Source organism: Schistocerca piceifrons, chromosome 2 (genome assembly GCF_021461385.2).
Source record: "Schistocerca piceifrons isolate TAMUIC-IGC-003096 chromosome 2, iqSchPice1.1, whole genome shotgun sequence".
Taxonomy (NCBI): Eukaryota; Metazoa; Arthropoda; class Insecta; order Orthoptera; family Acrididae; genus Schistocerca; species Schistocerca piceifrons.
The window spans coordinates 1,081,877,201-1,081,900,462 of record NC_060139.1 but is presented as its reverse complement, the minus strand read 5'-3'; positions in this window follow the sequence as shown (position 1 = coordinate 1,081,900,462).

Here is a 23,262-nt window from a genome sequence, read left to right as displayed (position 1 = left end):
CAAATACATGGAAACGAAATTTTTTTGATATGAAACTACAAACACTGTTCATTTTTTTTGTTTTTGGTTTCTGGCTTCTAATAGAAATTGGGAAAAATCGCATGATACAGGCTGTGCTGTCCTACATTTAATCACTACTGTTTCGATCAAGGACCATCTTCATAGTGGAAAAATATCAGTCTGACATCTTCGCATGGTACTGTGAAGATGGTTCATGATCTAAACCGATAGTGAATAAATGTATATTGAGACAGCACAGTGTGTCTCAAACATTTCTCCAAGTATATCGCCGCTGTTGACAGTTGCCTGGGAAAAAATTGTGTTCTAATAGGAAAATGGTAAAATACATATGCCGTCAATGTCATGTTTGTAAGCTAGTTCTAATATATTCGACATTCTAATAAAACGGTAATCTTTATGACATGGCGACCAACCAACCAAGACCTACATCTTTTTACTGTGGTTTCTTTGCGAAGTCAAAGAAACTATATTTTCGATCAGATTTCACTACCTAACAATATCCGTTCATTTACTGAAGTTGTGTTGAAAGACAGGCATTGACGTGCTTATTTTGGATAACAGACAAATAGTTGTGGTTGACATTTATTATCGTTGACAAGAGAAGACTACTGCTGTTCGAAGGTCAGCTACAGGAATTAAAACAGCCGCAACTGCTGTTAGTATATCAAGGAACATGAGTGAAGCGGCAGCCGTAGTTATGACCATAGAGAAAATGAAACATCGGTAGATGGATCACGTAGCCAGGCGAATAGATGATAGGTGACCAACCTGAGTTCTTTGCTTGATTTCAAGAAATAAGTATAGAGCGACGGTCTCATGGACCTCACATAAGAGAAAAACTGAGGAGCAACGTACATGCGTTCCATAAAAAATGGCGATGCACTAGGAATGTACCTCAGGCGCCATTTAATAGAGATTCTCAAGACGCACCGAGTTCACTTGGAGACAAATCTTCGAAGCGTGTGTTTCTGATCAATCATTTATCATTGACCCACAATTTTGCAAAATTCTGCTAAAATCATCAAATCTGATGACAGACAGAGATTTAACACAGACAGGACACCAACTCATCTGTATTTCATCCATAATGGATGAAGGTAAACTTCTTGACTGTTCCTTTGTAGTGTGTAGAATAATAACCGCTACCAATCACAAATATTGTGAGTGTTAGCGATTATTATTCTATACATTACATACCTATCCGAGGTCGACAGAAGTAGCGAAAAAAGCCGTGCTGTAAACTATTGGTTTAGAAAAATCCTAGTAAGCTTCAATTAGGACAGTCAGATGTGGACCAAACACACAGCAGCTCACCGAGTTGCTAATCTTTCACTATTTGCATGTTTAGACAATACGAATGCTACTCTAGTACATTTCAAGGTTCAAAAATTTACGAGTCTGCTATACACCATACAAGATGGCCAGCCATTGAGCTGCGTCGTTACACGCAACGAGCCACAAGATTGGAAACACTGCGTGAGATTCACGTCATTCTCCCAGTCTTCCACCAAAAACTTGTGCCACTTTAGCAAGGTATGTTTCTTCGGGAAAGAGCAATAATAATAATCACAAAATGCAAAATAAAATTTTTATGTGAAACCTCCAGGCCTTTTGAGATCAAAACCGGTGTAAGACGAAGAAATGGATTGTCCTCACTGCTGTTCATATGTGTACTGGTAAGAGAAATCAGGGAATTGAGGAAAGAAGAGAAGAAAAAGGAATTTTAAAAAATCACAATTGGGAGAAACTGAGGTAATCTGAATACTGATTGATTGTCTTTTGCAGGCGACATTACCGTCTTAACTGAATCTACAGAAGATACAACAGTATCGAAACACATGGAATGCGATTATGAAAGAATAAAAAGGCTTCAAAATTTAAATATCTAGGTGAAATAATACTACCAAATGCTTTTTACAATGGAGCTAAGTTAGCAAGGGCAAGAAAAATGGAGGTGGCTTTTCAATTAACAAGCAGCCTGTATAACAAGAAATCTATTTCCATAAATGTAAAATTCTGGCAACTGTCGTTAGACAAAATGCCTTTATGTTTCAGAATGATTTTCATTGAATGCAGCCAAAGAATTAAGCGAAATGGCAAAGAAGGAAAGGAAAGGAAAGTAATCAGGAGAATCTAGGGACCAAAATATGACAATGGCAAATGGAAATTAAGTAATAAACGAGTTTACGAAAATTAGAACGAATATTAGACACAATGAGGAAGGGAGGCTAGACGGAATAAGAATAACGAAAAGAAGTTTTAACTTTTTGGACAGAAACCCAGAAACTTCAGTATCGTAGTTGACAGAAGTTGAAGCAGTCTGAATGAAACAGAATAACGGAGGAAGAAATAGGAGAAAGAGAAAAATGTTTCATGGACTTCCGCGAGAAAAGAAAGAAAAGGCCAGAGGCAATATGGACGAAAAAGTTGAGAAAAACATAGTGAAAGTATGAAAAACTACTGAAAAGAAACAAAGGAGACAAGAAAGAAGTCATAAATTATTTCATGTGGTCCTTAGTAGGCCAAAGCAACAACAAAAAATAACGACAATCGTACCGCCACATTTGACGCGATGCTCCGTTGAGATATAATAAGGAATAATGATTGAAGAAACACTTATTTATCGATACATTCATGCGTATATCTCAAGTACAGTGTACGTTATTCAAGACAGGTAATGCCCGTTATAACTTCACTTCGATACGAACATGAATCTAAATTATCATACAGTCGACATTCCTATTCTACTTTCCCCTCTGTGTGAATGCTTCCATCGTGAGTGTGAAACCAAGAACTGCTGATAGCATAGTAAGGGTAGTTGACTGTTGAACTCCACAAGCATTTCCCCAACGAAGAAAAACTATGAACCTTATTCTTCACCCAGAATTCATCCGCTAACCACAACTGTTTTGACTTTCGGTATCACGATAAGCTATGTCACTTGTGAGAAAGATACGGAACAATACCTAGTCCAATTTTATACTTGCACAGGGAGATTTAGAGCCTCATAACGAGACTCTGAAGACAGCCAGACGGTGCGGCCGAGCGGTTCTAGGTGCTTCAGTCTGGAACCGCGCGACCGCTACGGTCGCAGGTTCGAATCCTGCCTCGGGCATGGATGTGTGTGATGTCCTTAGGTTAGTTAGGCTTAAGTAGTTCTAAGTTCTAGGGGACTGATGACCTCAGCAGTTCAGTCCCATAGTGCTCAGAGCCATTTTTGAACCTCCTGGGGGAGTAAACCCTAAAAAAATCCAGGTCCTCCAAGTCGGGGTTTGGGCGTCTGGCTAACAACCCCATCCCGGAAAAAAGTGCTGTTGCGGATACTATACACGTGTCTCGGAACGAAAAGGATTGCCTGTTGACGACCCGGCGAGAAAAACGGTTAAAGAGAAGGAACATGGATATTCGGATAGCTACCTGGAATGTGACGACACTCAAGAGGCCTGGCAAGATACAAGAAATTGGGAATGAAATAGGTAAGTATCAAGTGAAAATAGCAGCAATACAAGAAACTAGATTGAAAGGGCAAGGAATTATAGCGTCAGGGGAACAATTAATGATGTATAGCAATGGAGATACAGCCCTTTATGGCACTGGTTTCCTTCTATATAGGTCTATGAAGGCTAATGTAATTGGTTTTACAGCAATAAGTGACAGAATGTGTTCTCTAAGGATAAGAGCAAAATTTTTTAACGTTACAACAGTGAATGTCTACGCCCCTATGGAGGAGGCAGATGAAGATGCAAAGGATATATTTTATGCCAAATTGGAAGAAGAAACTGGTAAAATTCAAAGGCACCATGTGAAAATAATACCTAAATGCAAAAATAGGGAAAGAAGAGGTATATAGAAGTATAATAGGAAAAGAATGCCTACACAATGACAGTAATGATAATGGGCTCAGACTGATAGACTTCGCCAGTGGGAAGAACATGATAATAAAAAGCACATATCATCCAAGGAAAGATATTAAGAAATGTACATGGGTATCGGCAGATGGAAACACAAGAAACCAAGTAGATCACGTACTCATAGACAAAAGGCATGCATCAGATATTATGGAAGTTAACAGCTACAGAGGGGGAGATGTAGACACTGACCACTACTTAGTACGAATTAGATACAGGCAGAAGATAGTGAAGCGCCTCGTTAAATCCGCAGGACAGAACAGGGAATTGTGGAAAGGGGCCAAAAATGAGCGGCTGTCAGCTACACTCGAATACATATAACTTTATTTAGTTGCCCAAACATCACAGCGCAAATTTCCGAGCTTAACTATCGACTGAATATGTCACACAATCTTATGGCTTAAGGGCACAACCTCATTAATTTTCAAAATGGCTGAAGGCCCATGATCTAAAACACAACTACAATAAATTTTCAAAAGGCAGAAAGCGCAAGGTTTTATCCTTAAATAATATTTCAAATGAGGCTGAAGGCCCAAACAATCTAAGATTTGACAAGTAAGGAATTTTAATTTTAAAACGGCTGAATGCCCATGATTTAAAAACACAACTACAATAAATTTTTAAAGGCAGAAGGCCCAAAACTGTATCCCTAAATAATTTAAAAAATAAAGAGGCTTAAGGCCCAAACAATCTAAGACTTAACAATAAAGAATTTTACTTTTAAAACAGCTGAAAGCCTACGATTGAAAACACAACTACAATAAATTTTTGCAAGGCAGAAAGCCCAAGGCTTTATCGTTAAATAATTTTTTTTTAAATGAGGCTGAAGGCTCAAACAATCTAAGATTTAACATGTAAGGAATTTAAATTTTAAGACTGCTGAAGACCCGTGATTGAGAAACACAACTACAATAAATTTTCAAAAGACAGAAGGCCCAAAGCTTTATCCAGAAAAAATATTTTAAATGAGGCTGAAGGCCCAAACAATGCAAGACTTGACAAGTAAGGAACTTTCAGTTTTAAAACGGGTGAAGGACTATTATTTTAAAACCCAACTAAAAGCATACAAGTTCAAACCATCGGCTATGAGCCATTAAAGTACACAATCAAACACCAATGAGAAAAGGCAGTACAGCCAGCGGCGCTCAGAAGTTTCCGGGGGTCGGTCTGCACTTGTAATATTAACAATCGCTAAGGGAGACAAGTAGTCGGCCAAACTATATCCAATCCGCCGGCAACCCAACCAAGAGACAGTCAATGGACCCACCGACAAGGCGACTTGCTTTCCACCCGACCAGTACACAAAGAGCTCCAGAGCCAAAACGTAAAAGGCGTAGCCGCCCACAAGCAAGTACGCATAAGCTGTCAAAACTACACACATGTGTTGGACAGCGACAACACGGTGAGGAAAGGACACTGCCTGAATTTTACGTCAGCGACCAGGGCATGTAACCGGAACGCTAACGGCCACAAGGCAGAAAATTCCGCTGGTGCACTTGGACTTCAAATAACTAAAATACAGTTAAACTCCACCGGATGGTGGTCAAACTTTCTCCAACTCGAACACTCGCTGTTGCTCACGGGCATACTCCGAAGAGCCAACCATGAAAACCAACGGCACAGTGTGAACAGTCGGGCCTCAGTAATTGAACCACCACTCAACTTTGACGTCCTGGGTCGGTGAGCCACGGACCTCGTAGCAATTGGAACAACTCTCACACACTCCGACACTGTAGAGACCGCCAGTGGGCCCAGCCCACTGTGCTGCTTGGAGATTTCCTGGCTCATCCACACCAATCGACCGACTGCCACACACCGGCTAGCCGGAAACTATAAGCACCAGACCAAAGGTAGTACTAGGTGCGAATATCGGTACACACCGCTGCTGCCACACATAGAAAGAAGAAGAACCACGGCATAACCACAATAACCACGGGAAACCAAACACAGAGTAACAGTCAACGTTTAAACCAACGCATAAGCCGGGACCAGCATGGCTCAGATAGATTTGGTAAGAAACCAAAGAAATAAGATAAGAATGAAACAAAATATACAAAGACTCCAAACGAAGGAAACACAGGAAGAATATAGGAAGAAACTAGAAGAGATATTGGAAGCAGGGAGATACACAGGGAATGAAGATAATGTGTAAACTAAATGGAAGTCGTTGAAAACTGCAGTTAGTGTAGCTGCAGAAGAGAACAACGCAAAATGGTGGTTAAGTGGTTCGACGAGGAATGCCTAACGATAATACATGTGAGAAATGAAGTGAGACGGACAATGTTGCAAAGAAACACGAGATTAGCGGCAGAAGAATAAAGAGAAAAGAGGAAAAGAGCGGATAAGCTTTGTAGGGTAAAGAAAAGGCAGCGTGAAAGGAGAAAGATAGAGCACTTGGATGGAATGGGAGACAATAAAGAGATAAGAAGGTTCTGTGAAAGAACAATAGATTTGAAGAAAGGCTTCCAACCTCGAGCAGTTTTCTATAAGGGTAAGGACGGAAATCTAATTGGAGATAAAAGCAAAGTCCTAGAAAGGTGGCAAAAGTATATTACCGAACTGTTTGTCGGGAAAGTAGCGGATAAAAAAGAAGGAACCGTGATTGAGAATGAAAGGAAAAGGACTCAGAATTGGAATCAGAGTTAGATGTAGAGGATCGGGAAGGGGAAGCACTACCAGAGCTAGATAAAATGAAAAATGCTATCAAGAGCCTAAAAAATAATAAAGCAGCAGGAGAAGACGGCATAGAAAGAAAATGGAGGAGGCAGTCCATGAATTGATAAAGGAAATATGGATAAGAGAGGTAATGCCTAAGGATTGTAACATGGGAATTATCCGTCCGTTAAATAAAAAAGGCGACAAGTCAGAATGTAGCAATTATTGTGGAATCACTCTCTTGAACGCAACATATAAGATATTTAGTATAATTTTTGCCTCCAGACTTGAAGGGATGATAAAATGGATATTGGGGGACTATCAGGCCGGATTTAGGAGGAACAGATCCACGATGGAGCAGATATATTTTATTAAGACAAGTGCTAGAGAAGTTTTATGAGTATGACAAGCAACTACATCAGTTGTACATTGATTTTAAGCAAGCGTACGACAGCCTACACAGGAAGAAAATCATACAGATCATGAAAGAATTTAGAATCCCACTAAAACTGGTCAATTTAACAGAAATGACAATGAAAGCAACAGTGTGTAAAGTAAGAATAGAGCTAGAACTGTCTGGTGAATTCCAAGTACAGAGGGGGCTACGACAGGGAGATGTGATCTCTACAGTGCTATTTAATTTAGTTTTAGAAAAGGTGATGCGGCAAATACCCATAAACCCAGGAGGAACAATACTTAATCGGCATCTTCAAGTGGTAGCATATGCGGATGACACAGCATTAATGGCAAGGAATGTAAGGGCACTAAAGGGGAACTATGATACGTTAGAGGGAGCAGCAAGAGAAGCAGGTTTAAAAGTAAACATAAACAAAACAATATGGTGATGGAGGAGCCCAATATAAACGGACAAAAGAATTCAATAATAATGAATGGGAAAGAATATGAAAGAGTGAAAACATTTAAATATTTAGGTTCTGTAATAACGGAGAACAATAAAGCAGCAATAGAAATTCGAGAAAGGATAACGAGTGGAATTCGTTGCTATTTTGCTTTGCAGAATATTTAATTCCAGGAATGTTAGTAGGAATACAAAAATCAAAATATACAGGACCATATTAAGACCTATAGACCCTAGTAACATATGGATCAGAAGTCTGGGTATTGAAATTAAAGGAGGAGAACTGGTTAGTGAGATGGGAAAGAAAGATACTGAGAAGGATTTTTGGAGCAGTGAGAGAGGAAGATGACTGGAGAGTAAGAACAAATGTAGAACTACAAACATGTTTTGGACACATGGATATTGTTGTTAAAATTAAGCAGGGAAAAATAAGATGGGCAGAACATGTACAGAGAATACCAGAAACTTGAAGTGTCAAGAAAGTTTTCATGGGAAAACCTGAAGGGAGAAGGAGCAGAGGTAGATTCAGGAAAAGGTGGCTCGACGATCTGGAAGAAGATCTAAAGGCGATGGGAATAAGAAATTGGAGAAGGAAGGCGATGGACAGAGAAGAATGGAGGCAGGTAATGTAGAAGGCCAAGGTTCTTCAAGGACTGCAGAGCCAACCAAGAAGAAGAAGAACTATCGACCTGTTCTGGATGGAGTAACTATGAAAATGTGTGAAATGAATGCCTTCAACGCAGAATTACGCAGCTGCAGACCGACGAAGATCACCTCTTGCGACTAAGACATCCCTACAACACCGCAACGCAACGGCCCTGAGACCCGATACCCTCCAGACGCCTTCACAGCAACATCCACACGATATTCCTCGACCTGCAGAGACTGGACGATACGAGGCCGACAATCTCCAACAGTGACCGGCCCCTCCCCCGGAGATCCCGATGCCTGATGAAGGTCTCGACAGACGTGGAGGTGATGTAACGCTCGATGCCATAGTTTTGTCTACTGTTACCTGCGTTCCTGAACATAGCGACTCCATCTCGTCGTCCGACTCCAAACCACATCCCCACAAACAAAGGTCACCAAAAAGGCGAAAGAAGAGGAAGATGACATCGATGGCAGAGCCGGAATCACGCTTCAAGAATGAAACTGTCACACGCCTACCAGATGATTTCCAGAAAGAGTTCACATTCGCAGTTGCCGGTACCCACCCCCATTACGGGCAGGACAATTTACCTAGCGACTCCGGTACACAGCAACGCCCTGAATGCCCCAATGGCGACGATACACACGCTGCCAGCATGGTCACCCTGATGACAACGGCTCTTCCTGCAAAAAAATGGCTCTGAGCACTATGGGACTTAACTTCTGAGGTCATCAGTCCCCTAGAACTTAAAACTACTTAAACCTAACTAACCTAAGGACATCACACACATCCATGTCCGAGGCAGGATTCGAACCTGCGACCGTAGCGGTTCCAGCCTGAAGCGCCTAGGACCGCTCGGCCACCACGGCCGGCGCTCTTCCTGCATCAGCGCTGATCGGACCTGACTGCCTCGTTTCGTGGGCGCACGACGTTGCTCCTGAAACCCCACCAGACCAAGAAACGCCTCCGTCTGCCCCAACATGATCAGGAGACAGATAATCCTGAAGATCCTACAACATTCGTTCTTACCGATACGAGCGCGCACGGCAACGCGTTGCCGATGCAGGTATACAGAATTGCCACTGTCAATTTAAATATGATTGATTCCTATGTTAAACTTCCATTGTTAAGTGACACGTTACAAGGAGTGATGTTCACATTCGCCAGTTCCAAGAGCTAAGGGTGGCCACTTGGCCCTTTTTATGGTTATACTTCATACTTCACCCCCGCTGCCAACAGACATAGTGGTGCAGCGATTAACATGCGCAAAGGCATTGCAGTCGAAGACGTCACTTACTTACTGCCAGCACGAAGGAAGTACACGGGATCAGACTAGCAAATGTCTATGCGCCATCCGGCACAGACCAACGACGAGAGCGGTCGCAGTTTTATTCTGAAACAATTAGGCTGTTTTTTCTGGGACGATATGAGCTCACAATTATCAGTGGAGATTTCGACTATGTTCTTTCGACGAAGAGCCAATATCCAAATTTTACCACCTGTCCCGAACTCAGTTACTTAGTACGTAGACTCAATATTGCAGACATTTGGGACGTGGTACATGGCGATTTCCTGACATATATATACGTCACGAACCACTCACCCACTGAATGGATAGCGTCTACGTGACTTCACTTATGCGTGCACGACCAACCTTCGACGACAAACAATATGGCGCAGTCGGGGTCAGTGAAAACTTAACGTTGCCTACTTACAAGAACCGGAATATCGACGAATGGTCACAACCATATGGGTATCCTTCGAAAGATGCATCACACAGTACTCGCCGATACTCCCGTGGTGGGTATAATGTGTATAGCCATCCCTACGCCGCGTGCTGGTCGAGTATGGCAAGGAACGAATCCAGTGGTATCGAGATACGACAGAATTTTAATACGAGCCTGAGTCAAATGAAAATCTTAAATATTTTTTAAAATATTATTTATTGTGCAGAGTGGTACAAAGCTGTATCACTTTTCAACATAATCTCCCCCACGCTCAATGCAAGTCCTCTAGCGCTTACAAAGTGCATAAATTCCTTTAGAAAGAAAATTCTTTTGGTAGCCCGCGCAACCACTCATGCACCGTGTGGCGTACCTCTTCATCAGAACGGAACTTCTTTCCTCCCATTGCGTCTTTGAGTGGTCCAAACATAAGGAAATGACTTGGGGCAAGGTCTGGTGAGCATGGTGGATGAGGAAGACGCTCAAAATGCAGGTCCGTGATTGTTGCAACTGTTGTACGGGCAGGGTGGGGCCTTGCATTGTTATGTTGCAAAAGGACACCTGCTGACAGCAATCCACGTCGCTTTGATTTGATTGCAGGCCGCAGATGATCTTTTAGGAGATCTGTGTATGATGCACTGGTGACAGTGGTCCCTCTAGGCATGTAATGCTCCAAAATGACGCCTTTTTCGTCCCAAAAGAGAGTCAGCATAACCTTCCCTGGTGATGGCTCTGTTGGAAACTTCTTTGGTTTTGGTGGTGAAGAATGGTGCCATTCGTTGCTCGCCCTCTTCGTTTACGGCTGGTGGAAGTGAGCCCAGGTTTCGTCACCAGTAACGATTCTTGTGAGGAAGCCACCACCTTCTCGTTCAAAGCGCCGAAGAAGACCTTCACAAGCATCATCGCGTCGTTCTCTCATTTAGGAGTCAGCTGCCGTGTCACCCATCTTGCAGACACTTTGTGAAACTGGAGCACATCATGCACAATGTGGTGTGCTGACCCACGAATAATCTGTAAACATGCTGCAATGTCATTCATCGTCACTCGGCTTCACTATGGCTTCAACTGCTGCAATGTTCTGTGGAGTCTCGTTGTGCCTGACCTGGACGAGGAGCATCTTCCACTGAAGTCACATCATTTGCAAACTTCCTACTCCATTCGTAGACTTGCTGCTGCGACAAACATGCATCACCGTACTGAAACTTTACTCCTCGATGAATTTCAATTGGTTTCACACCTTCACTACGCAAAAACCGAATAACAGAACGCTGTTCTTCCCTGGTGCAAGTCGCAAGTGGAGCGGCCATCTTTATACTGATACTGCGACGGTATGTGTCCATCTGCACTATGCTGCCACCTACAGGCCATTCTGCACGCTGTTTGTAGCATGCTTACCAACTTACAGGATAACGGCGCGACGATTTGTTATTACAAATTTATGGTTTTCATTTGACTCATCCTCGTACCTTTTAGAGCACCCTCCAACCCCGGAACGTCAGGCCGAGGTTCAACATGTGAGGGGTAAGATTTTGGCCCTTACTCGGCGCTGCTTGGAAGGCGCAGTTGTCCAAGCGCTATGCCAAGACAGCAGCAATGCATCATGTAGTCGCAGATCAAGTGCTGATCCGTTCTTTAGATTCGCTGACAGTCAACGTGTACAGAATGGGTGGATGGGACGGCGGTGGGCGTTTTGGAAAGAGCATGACAAAGTTTCTTTTGTAAGGCCATTTATTGGCAAAAGCTACGCGATAGAGAATACAATGTCGGTCGAAGGGAGGTGAGGGTGAGCCAGAAGGTAAAGTATGGTGAAGGTTGGTGCCGCAGCACTGGGAGAAGCGGGAAGAACTACACTGCTCCTGGGCGCACGTCAAACTCGCTGGAGAGCAAGAGGACAAGAGAGCGGGACCCGGTGGCGGGCAGCCAGGTAAATCCAACGCAGCACGTGGCTTCCTCCGCCCTGATTGGTCAGGACCGAGACACCCGCAGGGGCAACGATGGAACTTTCCAGGGTGTGGTTTGGTCAGCGACGCCTGGGATGGCGTTACCTCATCCGCACATGAGGAAGGCGCGTGATCGAGGTAGCTTTGCTTGGTGCTGACTTCCTGTTACCAGACCTCGGGACGAGAAAAATTACGGGCAGCCGACAATGCCGGCCGTGGGTTGACCATAATGGAAAATCACCAGATCCAGAAGGCATGCCTTTAGAACATTATGGCACATTCAAGGACTTAATGTTGCCGCAATGGAGGGAAATGTACTAGCAACTACGGACCCCTATAATGACGCCATCATCAGAATTTCTGGAAGGTCTCTGGAGTCACGCGACTTGACAGCTACCGGTCAATCACTTTACTCAGCTCAAATTTTAAGATTTTTAAGCGCCACAGCGCCGTGTGTCTCAGACGACTCTTGTACCAGGTACTGTCGCCTGTACAGACACCATTGAGAGGACATACTAGTATACAATCAACGCTATGTGATCATAGAGACGTGATCACCGTTGCAACAGTCTGTCTACTGGAAGGTGTCATGATTTCCGTCGATTTCGATCAGGCATTTTTTGACATGAACTACACCTTCCTCGCTTATGTGATGGAACAGATAGGTTCTCACGTCCCTACCTGCCCTCGCCCACTTAATCGTGCTTCTACTTCATGACGTTTCGTCGAGGGTGATTGTAAATGGACGGGTGACGACACCAATATCGATTGCACAGTCAATCAGACAGGGCCGTTCTGCTTTCAATGATCCCACTAGAATCGCTGAAACGTCGTTTATCAGGGATCACACTGCGAGGACATACATTCAGACGCCGCGCCTACGCAGACGACCTCTTCTTCTTTGTACGTATCAACAAGGAGGTTCAAGAGGCAACAAGGTTGATCGAACAATACGGGGGCGGTGTGGGCAGCCATATGAACGTCGCCAAATCCTGCGCGATGGCCACTGTAAGGAGACTCCCTGATGAAAGTGTGGCTCCATTCAGGACAATGGAGACTCTGCGCTGTCTAGGAATAGTTTTTACTCCAGACATTCGTCACAACGTGGCGATCAACTTCCGGCGTCTTCTTCAGAACATCAGAACAGGCGTTCGAAGTCAGTTATTCGAGCAACGCACATGTTAAAAAAGGTGCAGTTTATTAACATTTATATGGAATCTCGAGTAACACACATTTCACAAATGTTATCTATCACTTTAGCGATTGTGCGTCGAATCCAAGCAGCCTTCGAATATTTTGTCAGTACTGGTCTCATATTCAATGTCAAGTATGACACCCTCGCACTTCCTAAGTGAGGAAAGGGTCTCTCTCTGGTCAGTGTCCAAGCGCTCTTTACGTATATGCAGTTTTGAAGTTACGGACTCACAGCCTCAACAGTATCACTGGATTTTTGGTCGACGAACTCGAACCCCGTTCATGTAAACCGCCAATAGCCCTGTCCCACATTGCACCAGCGCTATCTCATATCAGACTTTCCCTTCTGGAATACAGTTATATCCATGAAGACTTTCTTCTCACTAGGACTTCACTATTAGAGATATTTATCACTTCCTAATGTGGACTCACCGCAGCAATGCTGTCGAACGACGACACCCAGAGGTTAACCGGTTGGCGATGTGGCGCGCAGTTCATCAACCGTACTTCACCACGGAAACAAAAACCACCTGGTACACCATCGTTACCGGTAAATACCCGACGCGGCACAAACTCCGTCCCGTGCGGGATAGCTCCGTGGTCTTAGGTGCCTCGCCACGGTTCGTGCTGCTCCCCCGTGGAGGTTCGAGTCCTCCCTCGAGCAGAGGGTGTGTGTTGTCCTTAGTGTAAGTTAGTTTAAATATCTTCAACATTCCGCGGCCCTGTCAGCAACTGTATAAATATTAATTTTAATTTTAATAATCATCAGCCTCAGTTGCAGCATTTACCTGGAATTTACCTATGTTTCAGTCGGGATAACCGAACCTTCTTCAGAGTAACAGTAACTACCGTTTGTCCATAGTTTACATCGTCAAGCTAAAACTACAAATCCATAAACTCTGTAGTTCCACTACAGCACTCGTGGCTGCCGCATCGCGGTCGCGAAGTGGGGCCGAGGCAGCTTCAGATAACTTTTATAGTCTGACGATAATTTATGGATTTGTAGTTTTAGCTTGACGATGTCCACTATGGACAAACAGTAGTTACTGTTATTCTGAAGAAGGTTGGATTATCCCGACTGAAACCTAGGTAAATTCTAGGTAAACTCTGCAACTGAGGCTGTTGACTATCAAAATTAAAATTAAGTTAGTTTAAGTTAGATTAAGTAGCGTGTAAGACTAGGGTCCGATGACCTCAGCAGTTTGGCCCCACAGGAACTTATCACCACCACCACCACCACCACCATCACCACCACAAACTCCATGGTATCTCCCCGACGGACAGCCTCCTCTGCCTGAGGTGGCATGTGGGCGACACGGTCGAACATAGTCTCCTCTGTAGCTTGCCGGCTGACGTATGTTTCTTTCTTCAGAAGATCTCCGGGTACCATCGCACATAATCGTCCACAGCGCCCCAGTGCGTTCCTCTGTCTGGACGAGACGTATTTTCCACCATCAAAGATGCATGCTGTCCCCTGGATAAAGGGTATGAATGTCGTTTATCTTTTCAAAAATGGACCCAAGAACACAATCGGTTTTTTGACGTTTCTTCTGCTTTTGCTATCTACGGTGCATATTTTCCAGCCACCCCGCAGATGGAACCTCCTCGGTGAGCAGCGTTGACAGCTGAAGCTGCATTCTCAGGAGCATCAAAGGCTTGGTGTTCGCTTTCCGAAGGCATGTCCCCAACCAGCCGATTCGTTTTGGCATACCAGGAGCGTCTTTGAGCTATTTTTTGTTTCCTGTATTAAATAAAGGAGTTCTCCGTTGTTCTTTTTTACACTGTATAACTAAAAAGACTAACACAAAGCTATTTTATTAGTACCTGTATTCTGCAATTTTTAGTCTGTGGTGAGCGGACACAAGGAGAATTGGCCACTCTTCGGGGGCAGGTGGAGGCTTTGTCTGTTAGGCTCATCGAGCTCGAGGCGCAGGCGTCGGCTCGTAGTGGCGTTGGGGCAACTGTGGTGAGACCTATGCCTACTTCAGTGGCCTTGGAATCACATGGAACCCCTGATGTCGCTGCGTCTTCCGGCAGTGAGCATCTTACCGGTCAGCCATCACTCCAGGGTGAATGGCGGACAGTGGTGGGCTCGCGCGTGCCTGGCCGAAAGGCGAAGGTGGGATCTGGCCGCGTGGCAGCTGCCTTACCCCTTTCCAACAGGTACGGGGTGCTTCCTAGTGGTGATGACATCGTTTCCGAGCCACCACAGGATGCCTCGCCTGTTGGGCCAGTGGCCGATTCTCCGGCAAGGTCCCGACAGTCACAGAGGGCGGGCCTATTAGTTATAGGGAGCTCCAACGTTGGGCGGGTTATGGAGCCCCTCAGGAAAATAGCGGGTAGGTCGGGGAAGAATGCCAGTGTGCACTCGGTGTGCTTGCCGGGGGGTCTCGTCCGTAATGTGGAGGAGGCCCTTCCGGCAGCCATTGAACGCACTGGGTGTGACCGGCTGCAGATAGTAGCACATGTCGGAACGAATGACGCCTGCCGCTTGGGTTCTGAGGCCATCCTTGGTTCCTTCCGGCGGCTGGCTGATTTGGTGAAGACAACCAGCATCGCACGCGGAGTGCAAGCTGAGCTTAATATCTGCAGCATAGTGCCCAGAGTCGATCGCGGTCCTCTGGTTTGGAGCCGTGTGGAGGGTCTAAACCAGAGGCTCAGACGACTCTGCGACTATAATGGTTGCAAATTCATCGACCTCCGTTATTGGGTGGAGAACTGTAGGGCCCCCCTAGACAGGTCAGGCGTGCACTACACACCGGAAGCAGCTACTAGGGTAGCAGAGTACGTGTGGCGTGCACACGGGGGTTTTTTAGGTTAGAGGGACCCCCCCTTGGGCGAAACGATAAAATACCTGACGGCTTACCAGAGAGGACATTATCATCGTTGATAAAGAACGTCCGTCCTCAGAGACCAAAAACAGGAAAAGTTAACGTAATATTGGTAAACTGCAGGAGTATCCAGGGCAAGGTTCCTGAATTAGTATCTCTTATTGAAGGAAATAGTGCGCATATAGTATTAAGAACGGAAAGTTGGTTAAAACCGGAAGTGAACAGTCACGAAATCCTAGACACAGAATGGAATATATACCGCAAGGATAGGATAAACGCCAATGGTGGAGGAGTATTTATAGCAGTAAAGAATTCAATAATATCCAGTGAAGTTATTAGCGAATGCGAATGTGAAATAATCTGGGTTAAGTATCAAAGGTGGGTCAGATATGATAGTCGGATGCTTCTATAGACCACCTGCATCAGCAACCGTAGTAGTTGAGCGCCTCAGAGAGAACCTGCAGAACGTCGTGAAGAAGTTTCGTGATCATACTATTGTAATAGGGGGAGACTTCAATCTACCAGGTATAGAATGGGATAGTCACACAATCAGAACTGGAGCCAGGGACAGAGACTCTTGTGACATTATCCTGACTGCCTTGTCCGAGAATTACTTCGAGCAGATAGTTAGAGAACCAACTCGTGAAGCTAACGTTTTAGACCTCATAGCAACAAATAGACCGGAACTTTTCGACTCCGTGAATGTAGAAGAGGGTATCAGTGATCATAAGTCAGTGGTTGCATCAATGACTACAAGTGTAATAAGAAATGCCAAGAAAGGAAGGAAAATATATTTGCTTAACAAGAGTGATCGGGCACAAATCGCAGAATATCTGAGTGACCACCATCAAACGTTCATTTCTGAGGAAGAGGATGTGGAACAAAAATGGAAAAAATTCAGAAACATCGTCCAGTACGCCTTAGATAAGTTCGTACCGACTAAGGTCCAAAGCGAGGGGAAAGATCCACCGTGGTATAACAGTCATGTACGAAAGGTACTACGGAAACAAAGAAAGCTTCATCATAGGTTTAAGAGTAGTCGAATCATAGCTGATAAGGAAAAGCTGAACGAAGCGAAAAAGAGCGTAAAGAGAGCAATGAGAGAAGCATTCAACGAATTCGAACATAAAACATTGGCAAACAATCTAAACAAGAACCCTAAAAAGTTTTGGTCATATGTAAAATCGGTAAGCGGATCTAAATCCCCTATTCAGTCACTCGTTGACCACGATGGCACCGAAACAGAGGACGACCGAAGAAAGGCAGAAATACTGAATTCAGTGTTCCGAAACTGTTTCACTGCGGAAAATCGTAACACGGTCCCTGACTTCAGCCGTCCCACGGACGCCAAAATGGAAAATATTGAAATAAACGATATCGGAATTGAAAAACAACTGCTATCACTTAGTAGCGGAAAAGCATCCGGACCAGACGAGATACCCTTAAGATTCTACAGTGATTATGCTAAAGAACTTGCCCCCTTTCTATCAGCAATTTATCGTAGATCGCTGGAAGAACGTAAAGTACCTAGCGACTGGAAGAAAGCGCAGGTCGTTCCCATTTTCAAGAAGGGTCATAAATCAGATGCGAATAATTATAGGCCTATTTCGCTTACGTCAATCTGTTGTAGAATAATGGAACATGTTTTGTGTTCTCGTATTATGACGTTCTTAGATAATACAAATCTCCTTCATCATAACCAACATGGATTCCGCAAACAGAGATCATGTGAAACTCAGCTCGCCCTATTTGCCCAAGAAATTCACAGTGCCGTAGACACTGGCGAGCAGATTGATGCCGTATTCCTGGACTTCAGGAAGGCATTTGATACGGTTCCGCACTTACGTTTAGTGAAAAATACGAGCTTACGGAATATCGGACCAGGTTTGTGATTGGATTCAGGATTTCCTAGAAGAAAGAACACAACATGTCATTCTTAACGGTTCAAAATCTGCAGATGTAGAGGTAATTTCGGGAGTACCGCAGGGAAGCGTGATAGGACCTTTATTGTTTACAATATACATAAATGACTTAGTTGACAACATCGGTAGCTCTGTGAGGCTATTTGCAGATGACACGGTTGTCTACAAGAAAGTAGCAACATCAGAAGACTCGTACGTACTCCAGGAGGACCTGCAGAGGATTAATGCATGGTGCGACAGCTGGCAGCTTTGCCTAAACGTAGATAAATGTAATATAATGCGCATACATAGGGGCAGAGATCCATTCCAGTACGATTATGCCATAGGTGGTAAATCATTGGAAGCGGTAACGACCGTAAAATACTTAGGAGTTACTATCCGGAGCGATCTGAAGTGGAATGATCACATAAAACAAATAGTGGGAAAAGCAGGCGCCAGGTTGAGATTCATAGGAAGAATTCTAAGAAAATGTGACTCATCGACGAAAGAAGTAGCTTACAAAACGCTTGTTCGTCCGATTCTTGAGTATTGCTCATCAGTATGGGACCCTTACCAGGTTGGATTAATAGAAGAGATAGACATAATCCAGCGAAAAGCAGCGCGATTCGTCATGGGGACATTTAGTCAGCGCGAGAGCGTTACGGAGATGCTGAACAAGCTCCAGTGGCGGACACTTCAAGAAAGGCGTTACGCAATACGGAGAGGTTTATTATCGAAATTACGAGAGAGCACATTCCGGGAAGAGATGGGCAACATATTACTACCGCCCACATATATCTCGCGTAATGATCACAACGAAAAGATCCGAGAAATTAGAGCAAATACGGAGACTTACAAGCAGTCGTTCTTCCCATGCACAATTCGTGAATGGAACAGGGAAGGGGGGATCAGATAGTGGTACAATAAGTACCCTCCGCCACACACCGTAAGGTGGCTCGCGGAGTATAGATGTAGATGTAGATGTAGATGAACGGAAGTTAATTTTAGAGTAAATGCTGTTTCATGTAAGAACTGTGTTTATTATGTTCATATACATAATGGTGTTTCCTTATCAGCATTCCTAATTGAAATTTAAGAACTGAAATAGTTGTATGGCGGTCGCTCGTGATCGGCGGAAAATCCGGGTTCGAGTCTCGGTGCAGCACAAATTTTCACTGTCGTCATTCCATTATTCAGTTGATGATTGCCCATATTCGCAACTGCGAATGCATTTCAGTACAACATGATGTTGCGAAATCATATGGTTCACGAGGAAGTGAAATCCAGCCCATTACCTTGTTGAGGCGCAATCAGCTGTATATGTGGGGGATACTGAAAGGGCCAAGAAGCAGTTGTTGCAAGGCCGCATCATTTGCGTGATTTAGAAACATACTGATGATTTTTCTTTATCTACATTTTAAGAGGATGGTAAGGAAGAAGTCTCAGCGGCTGCGTACCACAGCAGGCGTAGCACAGCCACTTTCGCTTTCCACGGCTTCCGCTGCGAACCTCAGTCTGTCTTACTAAGCACCTACCTTCACGGTACAGTCAAATCTCTCTGCCTTTCCTCTTATGTTATTGCTCGTTAGCAAAAAAATGGTTCAAATGGCTCTGAGCACTATCGGACTTAACTGCTGAGGTCATCAGTCCCCTACAACTTAGAACTACTTAAACCTAACTAACCTAAGGACATCACACACATCCATGACCGAGGCAGGATTCGAACCTGCGACCGTAGCGGTCGCGCGGTTCCAGACTGTAGCGCCTAGAACCGCTCGGCCACTCCAGCCGGCGCTCGTTAGCAAAACTGCATACAGCGTTCAACCTTATGAAACTCACATTCAGTCACATCAGTTACGTAAACAGATTAGATTGTATGAAAAGAGTATAGGAAAAGCAAACATCAATGTAAAAGCAGAATAAAGCGACTCATTCACTTACTCAAGATTTACTATCTTCGCAAGAGAAAACAGGAATGACTTAATACAGCATCAAAATATGTGAGATGGATCTCAATGTTACGTTCGACAAAGCTGGAAACGCGTTGCAGTGAAAATGTGAAAAGAAGTTCTAAATTTATTCTAGCATGCATGTAATAAAATTCAATTCGGGAACATTGCAATTTATGCTCAGAACCTTACGCTACGCATCTAATAAAAATAAGAATTACTCAGAACTTTCATTACTTATTTTCAGAATCTTACGAATGTTTCATGAGTGCGATGCGTAGGCAACAGATATAAATTTGTATCTTTGTTAAAAATTATAGTGTGCGAGGAGACCTTCATTAACAAGAAACGTGAAAGCAGTGTGAAGAACCAAACAAGGTAGATGTACGGAAAGTAGAATGAAAGATGGCATATAAACAGTAAGAAAGCGGTACAGGATATACCTGTTCGCTAGGACTCAGGACTGCAGTGTCACCGTGATACGGTGAGACCAGCAGTGGTTATCAGCAGCGGTTATCAGCAGGTGGGGATCGCAGTATCTGCAAGCAGTTCCGGGTCCGCTTCTAGGTGTCAAGTGTTTGTCCATCCAAGAAACGCAATGAACGTATTTGGCACTCGACTTGTTTACCAGAAATGTCTCTAGATTTAACTTGCGAGCTAATACCTGTCAACAAAATGGAGACAACACTCGTCCTGCCTAGAAGCTACTTTTCGTTTGATGCATTCACCTGCGGAGAAACAGTTTAACCCAATTTATTGCAAAGACAGTTTTATCTTCAGTTTCCTCTGCATTCTCCATCCCTTCCTTCTACAGGTGTTTCAGAAATGATGGTCAATAACTCATATATGATAAGTACAGGACAAAAGTAGCTAAAAAGTGCCAATAAACATGGGTCCACAAATCAACCGTTGTCGAGATACAACAGATTTTTTGTTGCGGTTCATCACTGTCTAGGAAACGTTAAAGTAGATGTTCGAAGTGTTGTTCAAAGTTAGATTGTGAGTGAGTTCCTAAGCGACCAAACTGCTGAGGTTATCGGTCCCTAGACTTACACGCTACTTGAACTAACTTATATAAGAACGACACACACACCCAAGCCCGAGGGAGGTCTCGAACCTCCGGCGGGAGGGGCCGTCGAAAACTTCTCCATGCATCTGAATGCAACACTGAATTCGTCTCTGAAATGACTTGGAATCATCTAAGGCAGTCCTGGGGAATTGTAAAAATGCTGGAAGGCTGCTTCAATCCGCAGGCCCAATTCCTCAAGAGACCTGACCTCGGTAGCGTAGACCAGGCTTTTGACATGACCCGACCCACAACAATCCAAGGGATATAAGTCCGGAGACCTTGGACGCCGTGGCACAGGTCCCCCTCTACCTGTTCATTGTTGACCATATGTCCGAGTTAGAAACCGGCGCACTCGTAAATGAAAATGTGCTGCAGCACCGTCATGCGTGAACCACATATTCAGGCGTTGGCTCAGTGAGACTTCATCATTTACATCTGGAAGTACAGTCCGCAGAAACCGCATGTACTGCTGTCCAGTTAGTCTCTGTGGCAGGATGTGCAGTCCATTGCGGTCTCCGACCAGGCCTTCAGCGAATAACGTTGATGATGTCGTGAGACGTGTGTTGCATGTAAATCGACATCGGCCCAGATGTGACAGTTACGGAAGTTAAAAATACCGTCACGGATGAATCCAGCCTCACCCGTGAACACAATACTGCTTACAAACAGGAGAATCAGGGTACACTTTTGTTGCACCCGTTGCAAAATTCTCTCTAGGAGGGAAGTCTGCATTGTTGAGGGCTTTCACTCCCTGGAGATGATATGGATAGAGTACTTGCCGATGTAAAATCCGTCGCACACAGCTATGACTCAGGGGACACGCTCTTGGGTAGCAATCCTCCTGGTTGAAGTTCTCGGACGTTCGCGGATAATGCGCGACACCCTTTCCTCAACATCGGGTGTTATGGATCTGGGTCGACCTTCTCGTACGGGACGTGCGGTACTCCCAGTTTCTCTTAGGCGCTGATGTAACCGGCTAAATGTACCTGCCGGACTGCCTGCAGAGAAGAAAAACTTCTGCATACAATCGTGCAGCCTCGACAGCACCGCCATTCGCTTTATCATACGTGAAGAGTTCTTGTCAGCGTACTCTTCACTGGTGTGACCTCTGTCCCTGGTGTCTTCACGTTCGTAACTGACTGTTACGTGCACAGTACACGGAGGTGGAAAGTGAAACAGTTGCACATGCGCAAACAAACAGATAGTCGATCCCAAACCTTGAAATACCAACGCAAATACTGCGGTACCCAGGGGCGTTTACAGCTGGCTCCCAACTCGAATTAATGCGACATCTCGGCAACGGTTGCTTTGCGGACCCACGTTTATTGTAACCTTTTAGCTACTTTGGCCTGTACTTTCCATATGTGACTTATTGGTGATCACTTCTCAAACACCCTGTATGATGGAAAGCTCTCGCTTTGAATGGCAGCAGGGCATTTACAAGAAAGTTGAAGTGTTAGTCTCGGAAAGTATGAGAAGTACAGAAATAAAGCACATATCAACTGGGAGATAAGGGATGAAGATCAACTGCATAGAACAATTTTATTTGCTATGACGTCACATTGCAACAAAGATGACCACCAAGTTAGGCTCGTGTTTTCGCTACTCAGCCTCAATAAGTTTCGTACAACAGCTCAGAATCTAACTTTATAGCTGTCCGTCTCGGTAGCTGCGCGTTAGTGAAGGAGCACGGGTTCGATTTCCGCCCGGATCAGAGGTCTTCTCCGCTTGTGGACTAGTTGCTAGGTGGTCCTCTGGTTCGCATCTTCATAATTTGCATTCCACGCTTCAACAGGCTGAATGGGCACCTCTAGAAAACAAAAAAAATTAGAAAAAGTGAGTACTTAAGCTTAAATTTGTGATTGGTTGAGTGGATACGTAGATGTGTACAGTTTTATAATTTGTTTCGTGTCCTTAGGGATCATACCAAAGACACAACAAACTCTGGTTCTTTCAAGTTTTCCAGGTCCGATCTTCTTAATTTCCTATCTTTTTTAAAGAACCAGAGATTGTTGAGAGCTTCAGAGAGAGGAATAGGCAACGGTTGCTAGAACAGGGTAACGAAATATAGTAGAAAACGAACGGGTAGCTTTAAGAGATGAAATAGTGAAGGCTGGAGAGGATCAAATAGATATAAAAACAAGGCTTAGCAGAAATCCTTGACCAACACGGGAGATATTGAATTTAATTGATGAGAGGAGAAAATATAAAAATGCAGCAAATGAAGAGGGCAAAGGGAGTGCAAACACATAAAAAATGAGACTGACAGGAACTGCAAATGTGTAAACAGGGATGGCTAGAGAACAAACTAAGGATTCAGAACCATATATCTCCAGGGAAAAGATGGACACCGCCCAGATGAATATTAAAGGCGGCTTTGGAGAAAAGAGAAGAAACCGTATGAATATGAAGAGCTCAGAAGAAAAACCAGTTCTAAGCAAAGAAGGGAAAGCTGAAACGTGAAAGGAGTGTATAAAGAGTCTGTACAAGCGAGATGAACTTTAAGGCAATATCGTAGAAATTGAAGAGGACGTATATGAGGATGAGATGAAAGATATGACA